General features: G+C 38.0%; 1 protein-coding gene across 1 annotated transcript in view; it reads right to left on the bottom strand.

Annotated features, from left to right (window-relative positions):
• LOC129725616 (scavenger receptor class B member 1) overlaps nt 1-4,000 on the bottom strand; it is a 253,463-nt gene extending 249,463 nt beyond the window's left edge. Inside the window, exon 1 of the mRNA XM_055681651.1 lies at nt 3,815-4,000. The gene's annotated coding sequence lies outside the window, so the exon portion shown is untranslated. The remainder of the gene's footprint in view (nt 1-3,814) is intronic.
• Between the last annotated feature and the right edge of the window lie 18,806 nt (nt 4,001-22,806).

Genomic DNA, 22,806 nt, shown 5'->3' with positions numbered 1-22,806 from the left:
CTGTCCCGACCCACTAAAACCCCTCCAGTCTCCAGCCCTGGTCTTCCCGGAACGACGGTTAAGTATTACCCTCTTTACTCTTATAACCTCCTAGCTAACTACCTGGAGACTGGTAATTAGCTACCACTGGCGTGTTGGTGGTTGACCCGCCACACACGTTGCAGCTCCAGAACAATCTGAGAGGCGGCCGCACAGACCGCGTTCCAGATGTCCGGGTCGTCGCACATCCTCCGGACTAGATTGTCCGGAGTAGTGCCAGGCCCGCTCACAGCCATCATGTTGCTCCTCGCTCTTGCGAAACGGGGGCATACGAAGAAGACATGCTCAGCAGTCTCCTCCTCCTCCACGCACTCGGGACACATGGGGGACACCGCGTGTCCGAACCTGTGCAGATATTGCCTGAAACAACCATGGCCTGACAGGATTTGTGTCAGGTGGAAGTTCACTTCACCATGTCGTCTCCCGACCCAGCCGGTTATCTCCGGTATGAGTCGGTGCGTCCATCTGCCCTTTGTGGAGTTGGACCATTCCCGCTGCCAGCGGAGCATCGAGAATGACCTTCTGGTACCTCGTATGCCCCTTGTGTCACGTTGGTCGAAACACTCTCTGTCCTCCTTGATGGCGATGCTGATAGGCATCATGCCGGACAAGACACAGATTGCATCGTATGACACCGTACGATACGCACTCGCAACTCTCAGGCACATGAGCCTGTAGGTACTTTCCAGTTTACCACGGTAACTGTTAGTACCTAGCGCTCTGGACCACACTGGCCCACCATACCTAAGTATGGACGAAACCACGCTGGCAAGAAGTCTTCGCTTGCTGCCATAAACCGCTGAGCTATTGGACATCATACGAGATAGTGCTGCAATAGCCGATGAGGCCCTCTTACAGGCATAGTCGACGTGACTCCCGAACGTGAGCTTGTCGTCCACCATAACCCCCAAGAGCTTCAGGGATCGCTTCGAGGTGATGGTGCAGTCTCCGACTTTGACCACCGCCTGTTGCTCCGATTTACGGTTGTTCACAACCGTGACCTCCGTCTTATGATGCGCGAGCTCCAGTTTCCTGGAGCGCATCCAGTCCTCGACCTTGCGTATACAGTGCGCGGCCGTCAACTCGACCTCCTCGATAGACTCGCCGTAAACCTCCAGCGTTATGTCGTCTGCAAAGCCGACGATCACAACCCCTACAGGGAACTTGAGTTTCAACACTCCGTCATACATGACATTCCACAACACCGGGCCCAGGATAGAACCTTGCGGAACTCCTGCGGTAATTGGGACGCACTTCTGATCCTCCTCCGTGTCGTAAACAAGTACTCGATTCTGGAAATAATTTTCCAGAATCTTGTACAGCGACACCGGTACATGGATGCTCCTGAGCGCGAGCGCTATGGAGTCCCAACTGGCACTATTGAACGCATTCTTCACGTCGAGCGTGACGATTGCGCAGTAGCGTATTCCCCTTCTCTTGCGCTGGATTGCTACCTCCGCCGTCTTGATGACGGAAGAGATTGCGTCCAGCGTGGACCTGCCCTTCCGGAAGCCGAACTGGTTACTTGCCAGACCGTGTACACCCTCCGTGTACCTCACCAGTCTGTTGAGGATGGTCCTCTCAAGCACCTTGCCCGCGGTGTCCAGCAGGCAGATAGGCCTATATGCCGATGGGTCCCCTGGCGGTTTCCCAGCCTTCGGCAATAAGACCAGTCTCTGCCGCTTCCACCTGTCCGGAAAGAGACAGTCATCCAGGCACCTCTGCATGACTGCCCTGAACAGCCCGGGGGCCGTTTTTATCGCCAGCCTGATCGCCAGGTTAGGGATACCATCCGGTCCCGGTGCCTTGCTCACCTTTAGGGATTTGGCGATCACGATGAGTTCCTCATTCGTAACCCTTGCCTCCTCCCCTGCCTCGACACGGCTGTCGTCGCTCACGGATTGGATGCTCGGCAGGTTGGCCGACCATCTCTGGTCTATGTCTGAGATACTGGAACGTCGGACGTGAGACTCGACTGCCGGAGGCCAAGGACTTGGCTCGTGGCGTGGAAAGAGTCCCTCGATGATACGCTCCAGCATCGCTGGTGATCGCTCTGCAGGCGCCAGCGCGCCTTTAGTCTTGGCCATTACGATCCTGTAGGCGTCACCCCACGGATTTGTATTGGCACTCGCACATAGCCTATCGAAGCAGGCCCTATTGCTGGCCTTTATCGCACTCTTTAGCATCGATCTTGCCGAACTGAATGCTGCGCGGCGCTCTGTCCTCTCTTCTTCGTTTCGCGCACGCTGCATCCTCCGTCTTGCACGGAGGCACGCACTGCGAAGGTCGGCTATCGCGTCCGTCCACCAGTAAACCGGTGGCTTTCCATTCCTAGGTTGGCGAGTCCTAGGCATGGTGGCGTCGCACGCTCGATTCAATCATTTGGTGAGTGTTAAGTGCCGTGATAAACAGAATAATGTATCGCAAGGCGAAAACTCAAAAGGAAATCATTCTTCAGGCTGTAGAACAAGTGAAAGACGGGGAAAGGATTATTTTGCGGTTGATGTTGATGCTGATCGGAAGTGCGATTATGTGCAGCGTACATTTGTTGCTGGTAATTTTAAAAGGCACTCCCAGAATATACATCCAGGTGTCTCAAATCAATTAGCATTGGATAAAAGAGATGATGGAGAGTCTACGCAGAAGAAGGAAACCGAGCCTATTCCGAAAAAGCAGAAAACGTCCAAGATGCTGGTGGACATGGAAAAGAAGAATGCTCTACTTGGCCTGCTTCAGTTGTTAACCATTAATAATTTGCCGTTCAATTTTATTGAATGGACCGGCTCTAAAACGTTAATCCACCCCATATTGAAGGCATGCGGAATACAGATGTCACGTCATCGTATTGCAGAATTCGTTCGAATTGCTGCAGCTACGATACGAGAAATAATGCGTGCACATTCCAATAAAATTCAGTCAGGTAAAATATGTCCTAACAGATTCTCGTATGCAGCTCAGCGATGTATCGATTAAGGACATAATGGTCCTCAAAATGAATGCAGATTTGTTGGGGGAAGTATTGGATACAATGCTAGAACGAAATATTATCTGATCATGTGAAGTGACTCTTTGAACGTTATTTGAAACTTTTATTTTACAATGAACAATACTTAGCATAACAAATAAACCTGCTGCGAACATGGAATAGCATTTTGTACTGCACTATGCATTGACATATAATAACAAACATATAATAAACAGAACTATTTCGTAACATCACAATCTTCACTGTATGTTTATTTCTTGCTGTAAAAAAATTCGTACTGCATATAGCTACAAAGGTATTCACCATTTACAGTTCACTAGAACCAAATTTTGTTCTCATGTCTATCTATAAAACTCATTCTGAAAAAAAAATAGACGACCGATTTATTCAATATCACTTTTTGGTTTTGAAAAAACAAACTTCTATGTAGAGCCTTAAATCTACTTTGTTTTCAAATAGATGATCTAGACAATTTCTTGAAAACCATCGCTTGACAACTTTTTTTATTACCGAACGTTCTTGTGACAGATGGGCGTTCAGAAGCAAATACGTGAAAAATGCTGGACTAGAAAATTTTTTTGTTACAGAATTTTTTTTCCCTAAAAGTTTCCTTTTCGGTTTTTAAAAGACTTTCAGACAACTCATACAAAGTTCGATTCACGAAATTAGCGATTTTTAATTTTCATACATTTCAAATTCACTATTGTTATTTTGCTCAATAAGAGGAATATTTGTTGAAGAAAGAGTTAAAGTTTGTTTTGTTCAAGATTTAACTGTTACTATACTGACCTCTTACATAAAATGCGATGCTTCCAGTTTAGAATTAGAAATTGCTTCAACTCGTAAACATTCAATTAAACCTCAATGTATTATGAAATTGCATATTATTATAAAAAACTGCCACACAGCAATTTTTAAATGCAACTACATTGACCATCTTAAAACAATAAACAAACTTTCGATGAACGTAAAACCGGAGAACAAAAGTGCATCTTGTTAATCTAAGACAGCGGTTCTCAACCTTTTTTTGTCCGCGTACCCCTTGGCGATATTTTCCAAATCAATTGTACCCCCTGGCTTAGAATGTTCTCGCAGAGTGGGAGAGAGTAGTGGTAGATCATGTTGTGGTAGTCTAGTTTAGGTTTAAAATTGAACTGTGATTTGTTTGATTGCTACAGTCGTGTTCTAGGAGGAAGTTTGAACAACAAATAAAGTATTATAAAAAAAATGCTTTATCCGCCATTACCGATTTTTCTCTCGCGTACCCCCTGAAGGCTCTCGCGTACCCCTAGGGTTACGCGTACCCCAGGTTGAGAACCGCTGATCTATGACATCAGCGAATAAAATTCTGCAAAACAGAAAAAAAAATCGGGTTTACTGTCAACACTTTCGAACTTGGAAGAATGAGTGATAAATTATCCAAGCGATCGCAATCGACTCTAGCTACCGATAATTATCGTCTGGCGATTGTTCTCTTTCGTATTTACATTCTGCTTCAATCAGCGGAGAGAGATTCATCGATTTGTACAGCTATCGTGAATTCAATTCATGAGAGAGAATGAACTAACGAAAGAAACGTCTGAATCTGCTCTCTCACGAAGTGAAATCGTATGATGATTGTTTAAACCGTCTGACAGACGAAGTTGATTCAAACACTGAAAAAAATCACCATCATTGGTGGGAAAAGATGAGATCGCTCAATCTCTAATGTCTCATTTCTTTTTCTTTTCCCTTCTTTTTCGGTTGCTGGGCAATTACGAGCTAAACTGTTAAAAGGTAATAAAGAGGAAGACACACGAAATAGAACTATCAAAGACCTCAGAAAGTTAGACAACGCAAATAAACACACCAACGGATCTGGTCATGGCACGCTAAGGATTACAATCAATGAATGATAACAACGTCAGCTATAAAAAAATAGAAGTAAAAGATGTCAAAAACGGTAAGCGGAAGTAAAACAAAAGCAGGTATGAAGAAAACAAATTATTTAAAATTACTAAAATTGTAAAACCCATCAATGACAGATATCTCTCTCCTTATCTATGACTACTTCTTCCTTTCCTTCCCTATCTGCAACTATTATAACTTATTCCCACTATCCCCTATATGCAACAACTTATCTCACTATCCGGCAGTCCCAAGCAGGATTCATTAGACCACTGAGGGTATTATTCTGCGATGCCAAAACTATATCTCTCTCCTGGTGCAGCATGGAAAGTGGCTAAATCTTTGGAGACTTGGCCCTACGACCCCCTTATGCACCCGAAAACGTAAACGAAAACGATAACAGATAAAAATCTGTGATGACATTTGTTTTCAAAGAAAAACCTTTGAAAAACATGTTGCGTCTAAACGAACGCATGTCACTGTACAGCATTTTTTGCTCAATCGGAAGCAGCGCCTCAAATTGACCGCTTTGTTTCACTTTACGAACTAATTTCATTTTTGTCATATGACTTACATTTTACGTTTAGTAATGCGGGCAATGCATGCAATTTGCGAGGATGCGAAAATGAACGGGAATAGAAGGTGTGACTTTTTAGAGTCCCGTCTGGAGGAGGGAAAATTTTTTCTAAGCCTAAAAAGTCACACCTTCTATTCCCGTTCATTTTCGCATCCTCGCAAATTGCATACATTGCCCGCTTTACTAAACTTAAAATGTAAGTCATATGACAAAAATGAAATTAGTCCGTAAAGTAAATTTAGCCAACGGAGCTCTTCCGCGATACGCGTTCGGAGTCTAGCCAGCAACTGACGTGTCTCATCGCTTGCGCCACTGAAGATATAATAAGTCGTTATACACTGTGTGCGTGAAGAGATCACTCTATCAGTTACAAAAATAAACTCGCACCGGGCAGTGTGTGCAGTTCATCGTTGGCGTGCTGAGATACGGGAACACAATGGTAGAGGGTGATTCGACTTTGGTTTAGAACTATTTATACCTTTCCCAGTAGTTTAATTGGCCAAAACACCTTGCCGGAGACAACGGAGATTGCGGGTTCGAGTCCCGTCTGGACGAGGGAAAATTTTTTCTAAGCCTAAACAGTCACACCTTCTATTCCCGTTCATTTTCGCATCCTCGCAAATTGCATACATTGCCCGCTTTGTTTCACTTTTTCGACTAGACGAGATCTGGAAATTGGAAATGGCTCTCGAAAAGTGAAGTGAGCATGAGAGTGAAATATATTCCAATGTGAACAAGGTTGTTTATTCCATTTTAGGGTGCTTGTTCGTCGCGTGTCGATAGCTCGCTTCACAAGACAACTTTGAAAAATAATGTACACTGAAAGAAATCGACACGGCATTATAAAGTGTTTTGCACTTCAATTCGCCCTACTGGTCAAAACATATAGAATTCATATGCGAAACACTTTAGGATTATTCATCGTGCAACCAGTGATGCCACATATACAGATTTATTTGCATTTATACAGATTTTTTGCGTATTTTTCATACAGATATCTGCATATACAGATTACAGATTTTCTGGAAATAATACAGATTTATACAGATTTTTTTGGTTTTCATGGGGTCGTAAATTAAACTTTTTTATATAGTTGAAAAATATAAATTAACTCAAATGCGGTGGAGCGTGTCGGAGGATTTATTATATTCATAAGCTACGCATAAACGTGTGCATGAATGAATTCGCGGAAAAAATGTTAAACAAGCTATATCGCATTTTTTTCGAGAAGGATATGTCCAGTACATATGCAGATTTTATTTTACAGATTTTTTCAAATTTTACCAAGGTGATAAGATTTTTTGAGCTCCAAAATACCGATGAAAATGTGGCATCACTGCGTGCAACACCTCATTTTCAAGAGGAAAACACTTTCAATTCTTGTGTTATGACATATAGACATAAAGTGTTTGGATTTTGAATCTCAAATAAATGTCTACCGAACTTCGAATGATTTTTATTAAATTTTAAAATGAAAACAGTTTTACATGGAAATAATTGCATATAATGCAACCTTTGCTTTATTTATAAAATTTAAAATTTAAATTGACTACAATAAATCATCACCAAATATAAATTTTCCTTCTCTGTTGAAGAAGCCTGTAAAGCAAACAAAAAATTAATTATTTTAATTTAATTAATTGTTGTTTTAGTAAACAAACACTTGCCTCTAGCGTAAAGATGTATTCATCAGAATCTTTGTGATCTTGTGCTGGAAAGACGAAATAAGATTAGAACTCGATTCTTTCACGTGATACAAATCACTTACCTTGCAAAAATTTACAGATGTAGTCCGGAGAATCGTCGAATTTCTAAGCCGTATGACACTCGCTGACTTTTTATCTGTCGCCATTTTTCTACTTTTCAGCACAAACAGCACTTCATTTGACATATAAAAACAAAACAAATTAACTGAAAGTGTTTCGCACATGACAACCACTGTGTTGAAACAGTGGGGCAGATTCAAGTGTAATTCACTTCAAAAGGGAGGTTGGAATCATACGTAAATGAAGTATGGCTCATGGATGTAAGTTGATGTGTGCGACAACTTGAAACGAAAGTGACAAATTATTGAATTCGATGAAAAAAATTCTACATATAACAATGCAGAGTCATTTTCATATCCAATTGATGAAACACTTGGATGGAGCGTGCGCAGTTTTTTCAGTGTATGACAAACTTGTAGTCAGGGATGCCACATATACAGATTTTTCTGTATTTAACAGATTTCTGAACTGAGAAAGCCGAGCTATTGACATCCCTGTATTGGATAACAGTGAATGACAATGAACTCATGTCCTGGGCTCAATCTCATTTGTGCCCGCTGTCAGCTGTCAGATAAAGGTGTATGAAAAGTGGCGGTGATATGCTATCTCGTTTACACATACGTTGAGATGTTAAACCCTTGAAACCTGGCGCAATGCCATAGGGGTGGAAAAAGCAATACACCTTCATGTATATCTCATTGAATAATGTTTACATCGATTTTCTGGCAGCTGTTTTCGATGTAAATAACTCAACTAGGTAAAATAAACAAATACCTTGAAAAAGCTGTGTGATAAACCTCAATCCCACCCGCGGCAGGAAATGCAGCCACAAGGATAAAGAAATTCGAAAACATTGTAAGTATTTTACGATTATCTAAAACTCTAAAGTTAGTAGAATGTAGATGTTGTGATTTCAGCCAACAAAGTAATGGGACATCTCTGGCAAGTGCAATTCCCACTGTCGGAACCGCTGCAACGGCAACCTTCAACAGCAGTAGCAGTACCTGACAATTTAACTACGGTAGTTAGTAGTTATAGTGTTCTGCTAGTTATATATAGTTATAAATAAATGTTATAACGAATAGTTTATTTCAAGTTTTTTCCTCTGGCTTTTCGAGTAGTGGTTCACATAGTTTTTCTCTATAATATCAAACTTTCGATTTATTCGCGGCTACGGCAAAATAGCTTAGCATATCGATAACTGGCAAACGAATGTTAGTGATGATTTTGAGCTTTTCATACTTGTTCGTGTCCATTACCGATATACTTCCTCTGCATGTACTCTAATTAGATATTGTATCCGTCATCCATAATTACTCGATTGTGGCTGAAAAGGCTTGAATTTCAGGATCAGGCTCGTTCCAGAGGTTCGAAGCAAGAACTGTGAATGCTTATGCAACCGGAGAAAACTGAGGCAGAAGCATTTAACGGTGAACATAATTTCAGAAGTTCGTTTTTTCACTGAATGGTTTTATACCGCCGTTTGTTCAATTTGGCTATTATAGACGTAAACTGCCGGTACCCGGATAACTGTCCCATAATGAAAAACAACATGTTGAGAAAACGGCGATTTAATATTATCCATTAATTTTCGGATTTCCAGCAATTACATCCAGGACCAATGACCATAACAGTTCCATAACAGCACAAGTTTATCGTTGAGAACAAAAAAACATGGATGGAATTGATTTTACGTTATATAACTTGAAAAAAAGACGAAATTGGACAAAATTTGCGGGTACATTTGAAAAGTACTCGCATATTTTGTCCCATCACATATAAATTCAACCAGCAACCGGCAGTATTATTGGCAACGTAGATTGTACTACAGAAAAACAACATTAGTCTAGTTAATTAAATGACATACTTCTCCATGCCTAAAATAATCCGATAAACACTAATCTGGAGCAAAATTATATGTTTGCAGTTTGTACCACTATGCAGTGGGACTGTAATGCGGGTACTTTCAATATGGGACAAAAACAACTTGGTATTTTTTCCATGTTTTTCCATTCAAAAGTATCAATTTTAATTTTTTTTTATGATAACAATTAAGTCGATTCCCGATGATAACTTAAAAGTGACCAAAATCAGTATGGGACAGTTATGCGGGTACCGGCAGTAAAGAGGTACATTAATGAATAAAATGTTTCTTAGGGACCATACTTAAATGACGTAGCACTCATGGGGGAAGGGGGGGTATCATCGTTTTGTGACAAGTTTTGTGACTGATTCTAAGTAACTTTGTAAAAAAACTTTTTTGTAGACATTAAATATGGTTTCCAAAAAAAGTCTTTTGATCTATGTTTTCAATTCAAATTCAAAAACAAAGTTTTCTTCGGTAACATTAATCAAAAATACGCCAATTTCGACGAAATAACATTGTCGATATATTGTACAGATGAAGAGTTTTCACTATTTCTATTTTAAAAATAGGCCTGTTTAAAATATTGATGTCTCCGTTTAGGGCAAACATAAATTATATTTTTTGGTATCATTTGAAAGAACAAATATTGTATAAACATTGTGAAGAAATACCGAAAGTTGCCTAAAATTAATTGATCTACAACTGTGCCGATGAATGTATACAATTATTTCTGCAAATAAAAAGTAAGTTTTTTTATTTAGTCGATTTTAGGACCACCCTAATTTTCATTTGCACATAAAAAATAGACTAAATATAAGAAACAAGTTCTTAGAAAAAAATTTTACTCTAAAACCACAAAATCGCATCGAAAAACTCATGTCCGCCTACATTTCCTTACTGTACCACTGTGCATTTTTTTTTATAGGGGGGGGGGGTTGTAATGATTTATTTATGTACTAAAATATCTATTTAGTCTATTATCTATTATAGTCTATCTATCTATTTAGAATGAGTATTGTGTGTTCTGCCACAAATGGTGACATTTCAACGCTATTATATATATTTGTACGCTATTTAGTATTATTGAATGTTATTAGCTTTCGCAGTTAAGATAATGTAATAGTAGGAAAATTATTAAACCTACTTGTCAAGAAAAAAAAAGGAATAAAAGGAATAAAACGAAACTTAAAATAAACTTAAAACTATCTTACTGACTATAAAGTGAGCTAATCGTTGCAATTGAGGATTGCAACGATTTTTGTCGGAATTTGTTGATAATTTGGCATGACATATTTTCTAATGTTTCTACATTAGTGAGCCTATGTAGCTCGTTCGTGCTAAACCAGGGAGGACGCTTCAAAATCATTTTCAAAAGTTTATTCTGAATCCTTTGAAGTGTATTCTTCCTGGTTGCACAACAACTTGTCCAGATGGGAACTGCATATAACATTGCTGGTCTAAATATTTGTTTGTAAATTAACAGTTTATTCTTGAGACAAAGTCTAGAATTCCTGTTGATAAGAGGATATAAACATTTGATATACTTATTGCACTTTGACTGGATATTTTCAATGTGCTCCTTGAAAGTAAGATTCTTATCATAAATAAGCCCTAAGTATTTAACTTGATCAGACCAATTTAAGACCACACCGTTCATCTTAATAACGTGGTTATGGGTGGGTTTGAGAAATGAAACTCTTGGTCGATAACTTGATGCCTCAGCTGGGTTCTTTTCGGGTTTTAAAATTGGAGTGACTTGGGAATTTTTCCATTTCGTAGGAAAATGTGCTAGTGCAAAGCATCTGTTAAAAATTTTTACCAAGAAATTTAAAGAGTTTTCGGGAAGTCTTTGATGAGGATATAGAAAATCTCATCATCTCCTGGTGCTTTCATGTTTTTGAATTTTTTCAGAATAGTTCGCACCTCATTCAAGTTTGTCTCCAATACCTCTTCGGAAAGAAATTCTTGGGTGGTGATCTGAACATACTTTTGGTTTACTTCATTTTCAATAGGACTTACTACGTTCAAATTGGAGTTATGAACACTCTCAAACTGCTGAGCAAGTTTTTGAGATTTTTGTTCATTCGTTAGAAAAATGCAATCACCATCTTTAAGGACTGGAATGGGCTTCGAGGGTTTCTTAAGAACCTTCGAGAGCTTCCAGAAAGGTTTGGAATAAGGTTTTAGTTGTTCAACTTCTCTCATGAAATTCTCAAGAGAGTGAATCTATGTTTAATTTCCTTTTGTAATTCTTGAAAAATAATTTTCAAAGCAGGATCACGAGATCTTTGGTATTGACGTCTCCGTATGTTCTTCAAACGTATAAGAAGTTGAAGTTCACTGTCAATAATTGGTGCATTAAATTTCACTCTTGCCTTAGGAACTGATAAATTCCGGGCATTGAGTATTAAGCTGCTAAAATTTTCTAATGCTCTGTCAATGTCAGCACTATTTTGTAAAATAATATCATCATTCAAATTTTCATCGATCGTAGAACGATATCTATCCCAATTAGTCTTGTGATAATTTAACACAGATCTAGTGGGATTTAAAATAGTTTCATGGGAAATAGAAAATGTTATGGGAAGATGATCAGAATCAAAGTTAGCATGAGTTAATAAATCACTGCATGAATGGCTTTGATTTGTTAGTACCAAATCAATTGTAGATGGATTCCTAATAGAAGAATAACATGTAGGACCATTTGGAAATAAAACTGAATAAAATCCAGCCGAGCCATCATTAAACAATATTTTTTCATTGAAATTGCTTTGAGCATTATTCCAAGATCGATGTTTCGCATTAAAATCACCGATGATTGTGAGTTTTTGTAAACCTCCCTTGAAATATTTTTTTCGCTCACCAGTGCATTGAAAAGGCAAATACACTGCGGCTATAAATAAAATGCCAATACTTGTTTCAATTTCAATTCCCAAACTCTCGATAACTTTGGTTTCAAGATGGGGTAAAACACGATGTTTTATTCGACGGTGGATAACTATTGCAACTCCACCACCGGCAACATCAATTCTATCAAACCTTTGAACCATGTAATTTGGGTTCTTTTTTAGTTTAATATTTGGCTTTAAAAGCGTTTCAGTCACAACTGCAATATGCACATCGTGGACTGTTAAAAAATTGAAAAATTCATCTTCTTTCGCTTTTAAAGAGCGAGCATTCCAATTTAGAAAATTTACAGCATTATTTAAAATCATTGCTAAATTTCAATTTCATAACAATATTAGTTGTAAATTTTATACCTTCTTGAACAGCCTCGTACATCAAGTTACAGTTCAACAAAACGGACATTAGCTGCAGCATGGATTGTTGTAGGTATTCAATCTTTTCTGGAGTTGGACTACCTAAATCAATACTGGCTGACTTTTCAGCACCAAACACGAATGGTTTGTTACTGTTTGAATTTGAAATATCACCTGAAAGGACACTGGCATATGAACAGCCTGGTGTTGCCTGAACAGAATTATTTTTCTGAAATTTGTTATCTGAATTTAAATTATTACCTACAGACACACCTGCTAATGAAAGTGCTGGTGATGCCTTAACAGTATTGAAAGTCTTTTGTATACCCACATTAACAACAGGTTGCTTAGAATTCCTATGTTGTCTGTGTGGTGTGCGTAATGACGAGCATCATAGTTTGTTTATAACGTGCTGTGATATTTTCGAATTTTTACGTGTGAAATTGTGTGTGCACATAGAATATTTAGTGTCTAAAGTGTACTATAGAAAGATCTTCATCAGGATAAGTAGAAGTGCAGTAATATCTGCTGCTTATTTTGAATAAATTTTGCAATTTTATTTGCTTTCCGCCACGGCTGGCTGCCGTCGGTATTGTTTTATTCTTTTTCAATTGTCTCTGCCGGTAGTGTTGTGTCGCCGTACACCATCCACTGTGTAGGTAAAATGGAATGTGCAAAGTGTAGTCAAACGGTTGTGATCAACGATGTCGTTTACTGTTGTAACTGCAAACAGAGATTTCACTCTCGCTGTGTAGGCATCGGTAATGCGGCTATTAAGTTGATCAATGCGAATGACAATCTTCTGTACAAGTGTGATAATTGTCTATCGGTTCAGTGTTGTGATGAGCAGAATGTATCGGTTTTGGATGTCAAAGTAATAAGAGACGAGGTAAACAAAATTTCTGCCTCTTTTACAGATTTGCAAAACAACATTGCTGCTCAGATAGACAACGCGTTCAAGATCGGGATGGAAGAAATGAGATTTAATGTAAATGGTACTCTAAAGGATATAGTTGCCGATTTTGAAAAATTAATGCATGAAAAAATGAATAATATGACTCGGTCATTTTTTGATAATAAACGTGATAGGGATTTAGTTGCGATGAATAGTGTGATATCTGAACCGGCTGATCTCAGCCGTAATTCAGCTACAAAGGTTAAAAAACGAAAGTTAAATGAAGATGAAAAACAAAGTTTTAGCGATGAACCGATGACTTATGCAAACGTTTTGAGCGGTAGTAAGAAACGTAAGGCTTGTCCGGTCATCGTGATTAAACCAAAAGAGTCCACCCAAAGTAGCGAAGCTACGCGGGAGTTTTTAAAATCAAAATTGAATCCTAAAACACACAAGATTAGTAATTTCAAAACCGGGAAAGACGGCTCTGTTATTGTTGAGTGTGCAACAAAAGAAAATGTGGAGGTTGTGAAAAATGGCATTGAAGGTAATCTGGGTGAAAGCTATACAGCTGTTGTTCTCACACCTCCGGTGCCAAGATTAAAAGTGTTGGGCATGAGCGTTCAATATTCCTCAGATGACTTCATTGACTTTTTGAAAAGTCAAAATGAAGACATTGCAATTGGAGATGTCAAAGTCTTGCGTACGTATGAAAATCCACGTTTCACGTATAACGAGTACAACGTTGTGATAGAAGTCGATAAAAAGACTTATGACTGTTTATTATCCGCGAAAAAAGTAAATGTTGGGTGGGATCGGTGCCCTATAGTTCCAGCGATAAATGTCCTTAGATGCTTCAAATGTGGAGAATTTGGCCACAAGAGTACAGATTGCAAAAACCATGAAACGTGCTCTTTGTGTAGTTAGTATCATAGAACTTCGGAATGCACGTCCACTGTATTGAAATGCGTTATTTGTTCTAAATACTATAAAGATCGTAAAATTAATCTGGACGTTAACCATGCGGCATCTAGTTCAGAGTGCCTAGTTTACAAAAAATTGTATGATCAAAAAAAAGGCAGCCTGCATTTCAATAAATAGCAATCAGGTTCCAAGAATGTGTGTAGCTTAGATATTATATATTTGAATATTGCTGGTCTCTCTACAAACTACGTAGCTTTACGTCAGATTGTAGAGTTGAATCGTCCATTTTTAGTTTTTTTGCCAGAAACACACCTAGTAGATATCGATGCATTTGATCAATATTCTATTCCGGGATACAATATTGCTGCCTGTTTGTCACATTCTAGACATACTGGAGGGGTTGCTATTTATGTCAAAGAACCAGTACAATTCAATGTTTGTTTCAATGAAGCAATTGAAGGAAATTGGTTTTTGGGCATAACAGTGGACCGAGGCATGAAGGTTGGTAACTATGGTGTAGTTTATCATTCCCCTAGTTCTAGTGATCAGCGATTTTTGCAAATACTAGAAAACTGGTTTGAGTTATTTGTGGATAGCCGCAAATTCAACGTGATTGCTGGTGACTTTAACATAAACTGGCGTGATAGCTTTAATTCGAGCCATTTGAAGAGATTAAGTGAGTTTTGCAATTTAAAACAAGTTGTTACTGAATATACGCGTATTTCTAGACACAGTAAAACTTTAATTGATCATGTTTATACAAACTTTGATTCTGTTCGCGCTGCAGTAAATTCTGAATTGAAAATAACCGATCATGAGACTCTTGTTATTACTGTAAATCAGAGTATAAACAGTGATGATAACTTAGTTAAACTAAAGTGTTGGAAAAATTACTCGAAACGAAAGGTTTCGGATCTTGTCGCGAGAAACGTGGATTTCCCATTATCGGGGTGCCTTGATCATAAAACCGATGTTCTCAATAACGTCTTAAAAACATGTACTAATCAGTTAGTGGAACAAAAGTTAGTTGTTGTGAAGAACTCCAACAAGTGGTACACTTTGGATCTTTTACGTCTCAAGCGTAAGAGAGATGGATGGTATAAAAAGTTTTGTAGAACAAATAGTAATGATCATTGGCGTAACTATACGATGGCGCGTAATATATATTCTCAAACTCTGATCAAAACACGGAGCGAATATATACAGAGGAAAATTGAACATCATAAAAATAACAGCAAAGAGTTATGGAAAATATTAAAGTCATTGTTGAAACCTGGCGTTTGCAAATCGCGGTCCATAACCTTTAATGGCACAGAAGAACGATCAGAACAAGCAATCGTTTCTAGGTTCAATACTTATTTTATCGATAGTGTTTCAGATATCAATCGATCTATTGAATTGGTGGATGAACCTGATGAAATAAAACAGCCAATCAATGTTAACTGTACTTTGACCGGTTTTCACCCTATTTCATACATAGAACTGAAAAACATTTGTTTTTCAATGCAAAAAACGGCTGGAATCGATAACGTTAATGCAAAAGTGATTCAAGATTGCTTTCATGTCATCGGACACGACCTCCTTGGCCTAATCAATGAATCGTTACAAACTGGGCACGTGCCACGAGTTTGGAAGGAATCTTTGGTGGTTCCTATTCAAAAGGTTGCTGGTACGAGTAAAGCCGAAGAGTCAAAGTCTTGCGTACGTATGAAAATCCACGTTTCACGTATAACAAGTACAACGTTGTGATAGAAGTCGATAAAAAGACTTATGACTGTTTATTATCCGCGAAAAAAGTAAATGTTGGGTGGGATCGGTGCCCTATAGTTCCAGCGATAAATGTCCTTAGATGCTTCAAATGTGGAGAATTTGGCCACAAGAGTACAGATTGCAAAAACCATGAAACGTGCTCTTTGTGTAGTGAGTATCATAGAACTTCGGAATGCACGTCCACTGTATTGAAATGCGTTATTTGTTCTAAATACTATAAAGATCGTAAAATTAATCTGGACGTTAACCATGCGGCATCTAGTTCAGAGTGCCTAGTTTACAAAAAATTGTATGATCAAAAAAAAGGCAGCCTGCATTTCAATAAATAGCAATCAGGTTCCAAGAATGTGTGTAGCTTAGATATTATATATTTGAATATTGCTGGTCTCTCTACAAACTACGTAGCTTTACGTCAGATTGTAGAGTTGAATCGTCCATTTTTAGTTTTTTTGCCAGAAACACACCTAGTAGTTATCGATGCATTTGATCAATATTCTATTCCGGGATACAATATTGCTGCCTGTTTGTCACATTCTAGACATACTGGAGGGGTTGCTATTTATGTCAAAGAACCAGTACAATTCAATGTTTGTTTCAATGAAGCAATTGAAGGAAATTGGTTTTTTGGGCATAACAGTGGACCGAGGCATGAAGGTTGGTAACTATGGTGTAGTTTATCATTCCCCTAGTTCTAGTGATCAGCGATTTTTGCAAATACTAGAAAACTGGTTTGAGTTATTTGTGGATAGCCGCAAATTCAACGTGATTGCTGGTGACTTTAACATAAACTGGCGTGATAGCTTTAATTCGAGCCATTTGAAGAGATTAAGTGAGTTTTGCAATTTAAAACAAGTTGTTACTGAATATACGCGTATTTCTAGACACAGTAAAACTTTAATTGATCATGTTTATACAAACTTTGATTCTGTTCGCGCTGCAGTAAATTCTGAATTGAAAATAACCGATCATGAGACTCTTGTTATTACTGTAAATCAGAGTATAAACAGTGATGATAACTTAGTTAAACTAAAGTGTTGGAAAAACTACTCGAAACGAAAGGTTTCGGATCTTGTCGCGAGAAACGTGGATTTCCCATTATCGGGGTGCCTTGATCACAAAACCGATGTTCTCAATAACGTCTTAAAAACATGTACTAATCAGTTAGTGGAACAAAAGTTTGTTGTTGTGAAGAACTCCAACAAGTGGTACACTTTGGATCTTTTACGTCTCAAGCGTAAGAGAGATGGATGGTATAAAAAGTTTTGTAGAACAAATAGTAATGATCATTGGCGTAACTATACGATGGCGCGTAATATATATTCTCAAACTCTGATCAAAACACGGAGCGAATATATACAGAGGAAAATTGAACATCATAAAAATAACAGCAAAGAGTTATGAAAAATATTAAAGTCATTGTTGAAACCTGGCGTTTGCAAATCGCGGTCCATAACCTTTAATGGCACAGAAGAACGATCAGAACAAGCAATCGCTTCTAGGTTCAATACTTATTTTATCGATAGTGTTTCAGATATCAATCGATCTATTGAATTGGTGGATGAACCTGATGAAATAAAACAGCCAATCAATGTTAACTGTACTTTGACCGGTTTTCACCCTATTTCATACATAGAACTTAAAAACATTTGTTTTTCAATGCAAAAAACGGCTGGAATCGATAACGTTAATGCAAAAGTGATTCAAGATTGCTTTCATGTCATCGGACACGAACTCCTTGGCCTAATCAATGAATCGTTACAAACTGGGCACATGCCACGAGTTTGGAAGGAATCTTTGGTGGTTCCTATTCAAAAGGTTGCTGGTACGAGTAAAGCCGAAGAGTCAAAGTCTTGCGTACGTATGAAAATCCACGTTTCACGTATAACAAGTACAACGTTGTGATAGAAGTCGATAAAAAGACTTATGACTGTTTATTATCCGCGAAAAAAGTAAATGTTGGGTGGGATCGGTGCCCTATAGTTCCAGCGATAAATGTCCTTAGATGCTTCAAATGTGGAGAATTTGGCCACAAGAGTACAGATTGCAAAAACCATGAAACGTGCTCTTTGTGTAGTGAGTATCATAGAACTTCGGAATGCACGTCCACTGTATTGAAATGCGTTATTTGTTCTAAATACTATAAAGATCGTAAAATTAATCTGGACGTTAACCATGCGGCATCTAGTTCAGAGTGCCTAGTTTACAAAAATTGTATGATCAAAAAAAAGGCAGCCTGCATTTCAATAAATAGCAATCAGGTTCCAAGAATGTGTGTAGCTTAGATATTATATATTTGAATATTGCTGGTCTCTCTACAAACTACGTAGCTTTACGTCAGATTGTAGAGTTGAATCGTCCATTTTTAGTTTTTTTGCCAGAAACACACCTAGTAGATATCGATGCATTTGATCAATATTCTATTCCGGGATACAATATTGCTGCCTGTTTGTCACATTCTAGACATACTGGAGGGGTTGCTATTTATGTCAAAGAACCAGTACAATTCAATGTTTGTTTCAATGAAGCAATTGAAGGAAATTGGTTTTTGGGCATAACAGTGGACCGAGGCATGAAGGTTGGTAACTATGGTGTAGTTTATCATTCCCCTAGTTCTAGTGATCAGCGATTTTTGCAAATACTAGAAAACTGGTTTGAGTTATTTGTGGATAGCCGCAAATTCAACGTGATTGCTGGTGACTTTAACATAAACTGGCGTGATAGCTTTAATTCGAGCCATTTGAAGAGATTAAGTGAGTTTTGCAATTTAAAACAAGTTGTTACTGAATATACGCGTATTTCTAGACACAGTAAAACTTTAATTGATCATGTTTATACAAACTTTGATTCTGTTCGCGCTGCAGTAAATTCTGAATTGAAAATAACCGATCATGAGACTCTTGTTATTACTGTAAATCAGAGTATAAACAGTGATGATAACTTAGTTAAACTAAAGTGTTGGAAAAATTACTCGAAACGAAAGGTTTCGGATCTTGTCGCGAGAAACGTGGATTTCCCATTATCGGGGTGCCTTGATCATAAAACCGATGTTCTCAATAACGTCTTAAAAACATGTACTAATCAGTTAGTGGAACAAAAGTTAGTTGTTGTGAAGAACTCCAACAAGTGGTACACTTTGGATCTTTTACGTCTCAAGCGTAAGAGAGATGGATGGTATAAAAAGTTTTGTAGAACAAATAGTAATGATCATTGGCGTAACTATACGATGGCGCGTAATATATATTCTCAAACTCTGATCAAAACACGGAGCGAATATATACAGAGGAAAATTGAACATCATAAAAATAACAGCAAAGAGTTATGGAAAATATTAAAGTCATTGTTGAAACCTGGCGTTTGCAAATCGCGGTCCATAACCTTTAATGGCACAGAAGAACGATCAGAACAAGCAATCGTTTCTAGGTTCAATACTTATTTTATCGATAGTGTTTCAGATATCAATCGATCTATTGAATTGGTGGATGAACCTGATGAAATAAAACAGCCAATCAATGTTAACTGTACTTTGACCGGTTTTCACCCTATTTCATACATAGAACTGAAAAACATTTGTTTTTCAATGCAAAAAACGGCTGGAATCGATAACGTTAATGCAAAAGTGATTCAAGATTGCTTTCATGTCATCGGACACGACCTCCTTGGCCTAATCAATGAATCGTTACAAACTGGGCACGTGCCACGAGTTTGGAAGGAATCTTTGGTGGTTCCTATTCAAAAGGTTGCTGGTACGAGTAAAGCCGAAGAGTCAAAGTCTTGCGTACGTATGAAAATCCACGTTTCACGTATAACAAGTACAACGTTGTGATAGAAGTCGATAAAAAGACTTATGACTGTTTATTATCCGCGAAAAAAGTAAATGTTGGGTGGGATCGGTGCCCTATAGTTCCAGCGATAAATGTCCTTAGATGCTTCAAATGTGGAGAATTTGGCCACAAGAGTACAGATTGCAAAAACCATGAAACGTGCTCTTTGTGTAGTGAGTATCATAGAACTTCGGAATGCACGTCCACTGTATTGAAATGCGTTATTTGTTCTAAATACTATAAAGATCGTAAAATTAATCTGGACGTTAACCATGCGGCATCTAGTTCAGAGTGCCTAGTTTACAAAAAATTGTATGATCAAAAAAAAGGCAGCCTGCATTTCAATAAATAGCAATCAGGTTCCAAGAATGTGTGTAGCTTAGATATTATATATTTGAATATTGCTGGTCTCTCTACAAACTACGTAGCTTTACGTCAGATTGTAGAGTTGAATCGTCCATTTTTAGTTTTTTTGCCAGAAACACACCTAGTAGTTATCGATGCATTTGATCAATATTCTATTCCGGGATACAATATTGCTGCCTGTTTGTCACATTCTAGACATACTGGAGGGGTTGCTATTTATGTCAAAGAACCAGTACAATTCAATGTTTGTTTCAATGAAGCAATTGAAGGAAATTGGTTTTTTGGGCATAACAGTGGACCGAGGCATGAAGGTTGGTAACTATGGTGTAGTTTATCATTCCCCTAGTTCTAGTGATCAGCGATTTTTGCAAATACTAGAAAACTGGTTTGAGTTATTTGTGGATAGCCGCAAATTCAACGTGATTGCTGGTGACTTTAACATAAACTGGCGTGATAGCTTTAATTCGAGCCATTTGAAGAGATTAAGTGAGTTTTGCAATTTAAAACAAGTTGTTACTGAATATACGCGTATTTCTAGACACAGTAAAACTTTAATTGATCATGTTTATACAAACTTTGATTCTGTTCGCGCTGCAGTAAATTCTGAATTGAAAATAACCGATCATGAGACTCTTGTTATTACTGTAAATCAGAGTATAAACAGTGATGATAACTTAGTTAAACTAAAGTGTTGGAAAAACTACTCGAAACGAAAGGTTTCGGATCTTGTCGCGAGAAACGTGGATTTCCCATTATCGGGGTGCCTTGATCACAAAACCGATGTTCTCAATAACGTCTTAAAAACATGTACTAATCAGTTAGTGGAACAAAAGTTTGTTGTTGTGAAGAACTCCAACAAGTGGTACACTTTGGATCTTTTACGTCTCAAGCGTAAGAGAGATGGATGGTATAAAAAGTTTTGTAGAACAAATAGTAATGATCATTGGCGTAACTATACGATGGCGCGTAATATATATTCTCAAACTCTGATCAAAACACGGAGCGAATATATACAGAGGAAAATTGAACATCATAAAAATAACAGCAAAGAGTTATGGAAAATATTAAAGTCATTGTTGAAACCTGGCGTTTGCAAATCGCGGTCCATAACCTTTAATAGCACAGAAGAACGATCAGAACAAGCAATCGCTTCTAGGTTCAATACTTATTTTATCGATAGTGTTTCAGATATCAATCGATCTATTGAATTGGTGGATGAACCTGATGAAATAAAACAGCCAATCAATGTTAACTGTACTTTGACCGGTTTTCACCCTATTTCATACATAGAACTGAAAAACATTTGTTTTTCAATGCAAAAAACGGCTGGAATCGATAACGTTAATGCAAAAGTGATTCAAGATTGCTTTCATGTCATCGGACACGACCTCCTTGGCCTAATCAATGAATCGTTACAAACTGGGCACGTGCCACGAGTTTGGAAGGAATCTTTGGTGGTTCCTATTCAAAAGGTTGCTGGTACGAGTAAAGCCGAAGAGTCAAAGTCTTGCGTACGTATGAAAATCCACGTTTCACGTATAACAAGTACAACGTTGTGATAGAAGTCGATAAAAAGACTTATGACTGTTTATTATCCGCGAAAAAAGTAAATGTTGGGTGGGATCGGTGCCCTATAGTTCCAGCGATAAATGTCCTTAGATGCTTCAAATGTGGAGAATTTGGCCACAAGAGTACAGATTGCAAAAACCATGAAACGTGCTCTTTGTGTAGTGAGTATCATAGAACTTCGGAATGCACGTCCACTGTATTGAAATGCGTTATTTGTTCTAAATACTATAAAGATCGTAAAATTAATCTGGACGTTAACCATGCGGCATCTAGTTCAGAGTGCCTAGTTTACAAAAAATTGTATGATAAAAAAAAAGGCAGCCTGCATTTCAATAAATAGCAATCAGGTTCCAAGAATGTGTGTAGCTTAGATATTATATATTTGAATATTGCTGGTCTCTCTACAAACTACGTAGCTTTACGTCAGATTGTAGAGTTGAATCGTCCATTTTTAGTTTTTTAGCCAGAAACACACCTAGTAGATATCGATGCATTTGATCAATATTCTATTCCGGGATACAATATTGCTGCCTGTTTGTCACATTCTAGACATACTGGAGGGGTTGCTATTTATGTCAAAGAACCAGTACAATTCAATGTTTGTTTCAATGAAGCAATTGAAGGAAATTGGTTTTTGGGCATAACAGTGGACCGAGGCATGAAGGTTGGTAACTATGGTGTAGTTTATCATTCCCCTAGTTCTAGTGATCAGCGATTTTTGCAAATACTAGAAAACTGGTTTGAGTTATTTGTGGATAGCCGCAAATTCAACGTGATTGCTGGTGACTTTAACATAAACTGGCGTGATAGCTTTAATTCGAGCCATTTGAAGAGATTAAGTGAGTTTTGCAATTTAAAACAAGTTGTTACTGAATATACGCGTATTTCTAGACACAGTAAAACTTTAATTGATCATGTTTATACAAACTTTGATTCTGTTCGCGCTGCAGTAAATTCTGAATTGAAAATAACCGATCATGAGACTCTTGTTATTACTGTAAATCAGAGTATAAACAGTGATGATAACTTAGTTAAACTAAAGTGTTGGAAAAGAGCGGGGGCCTAGTGTGGTTGGTAAC

The sequence above is a fragment of the Wyeomyia smithii genome, chromosome 2 (genome assembly GCF_029784165.1).
Source record: "Wyeomyia smithii strain HCP4-BCI-WySm-NY-G18 chromosome 2, ASM2978416v1, whole genome shotgun sequence".
In the NCBI taxonomy this organism is placed as follows: Eukaryota; Metazoa; Arthropoda; class Insecta; order Diptera; family Culicidae; genus Wyeomyia; species Wyeomyia smithii.
This window is presented reverse-complemented; position numbering and strand designations above follow the sequence as displayed.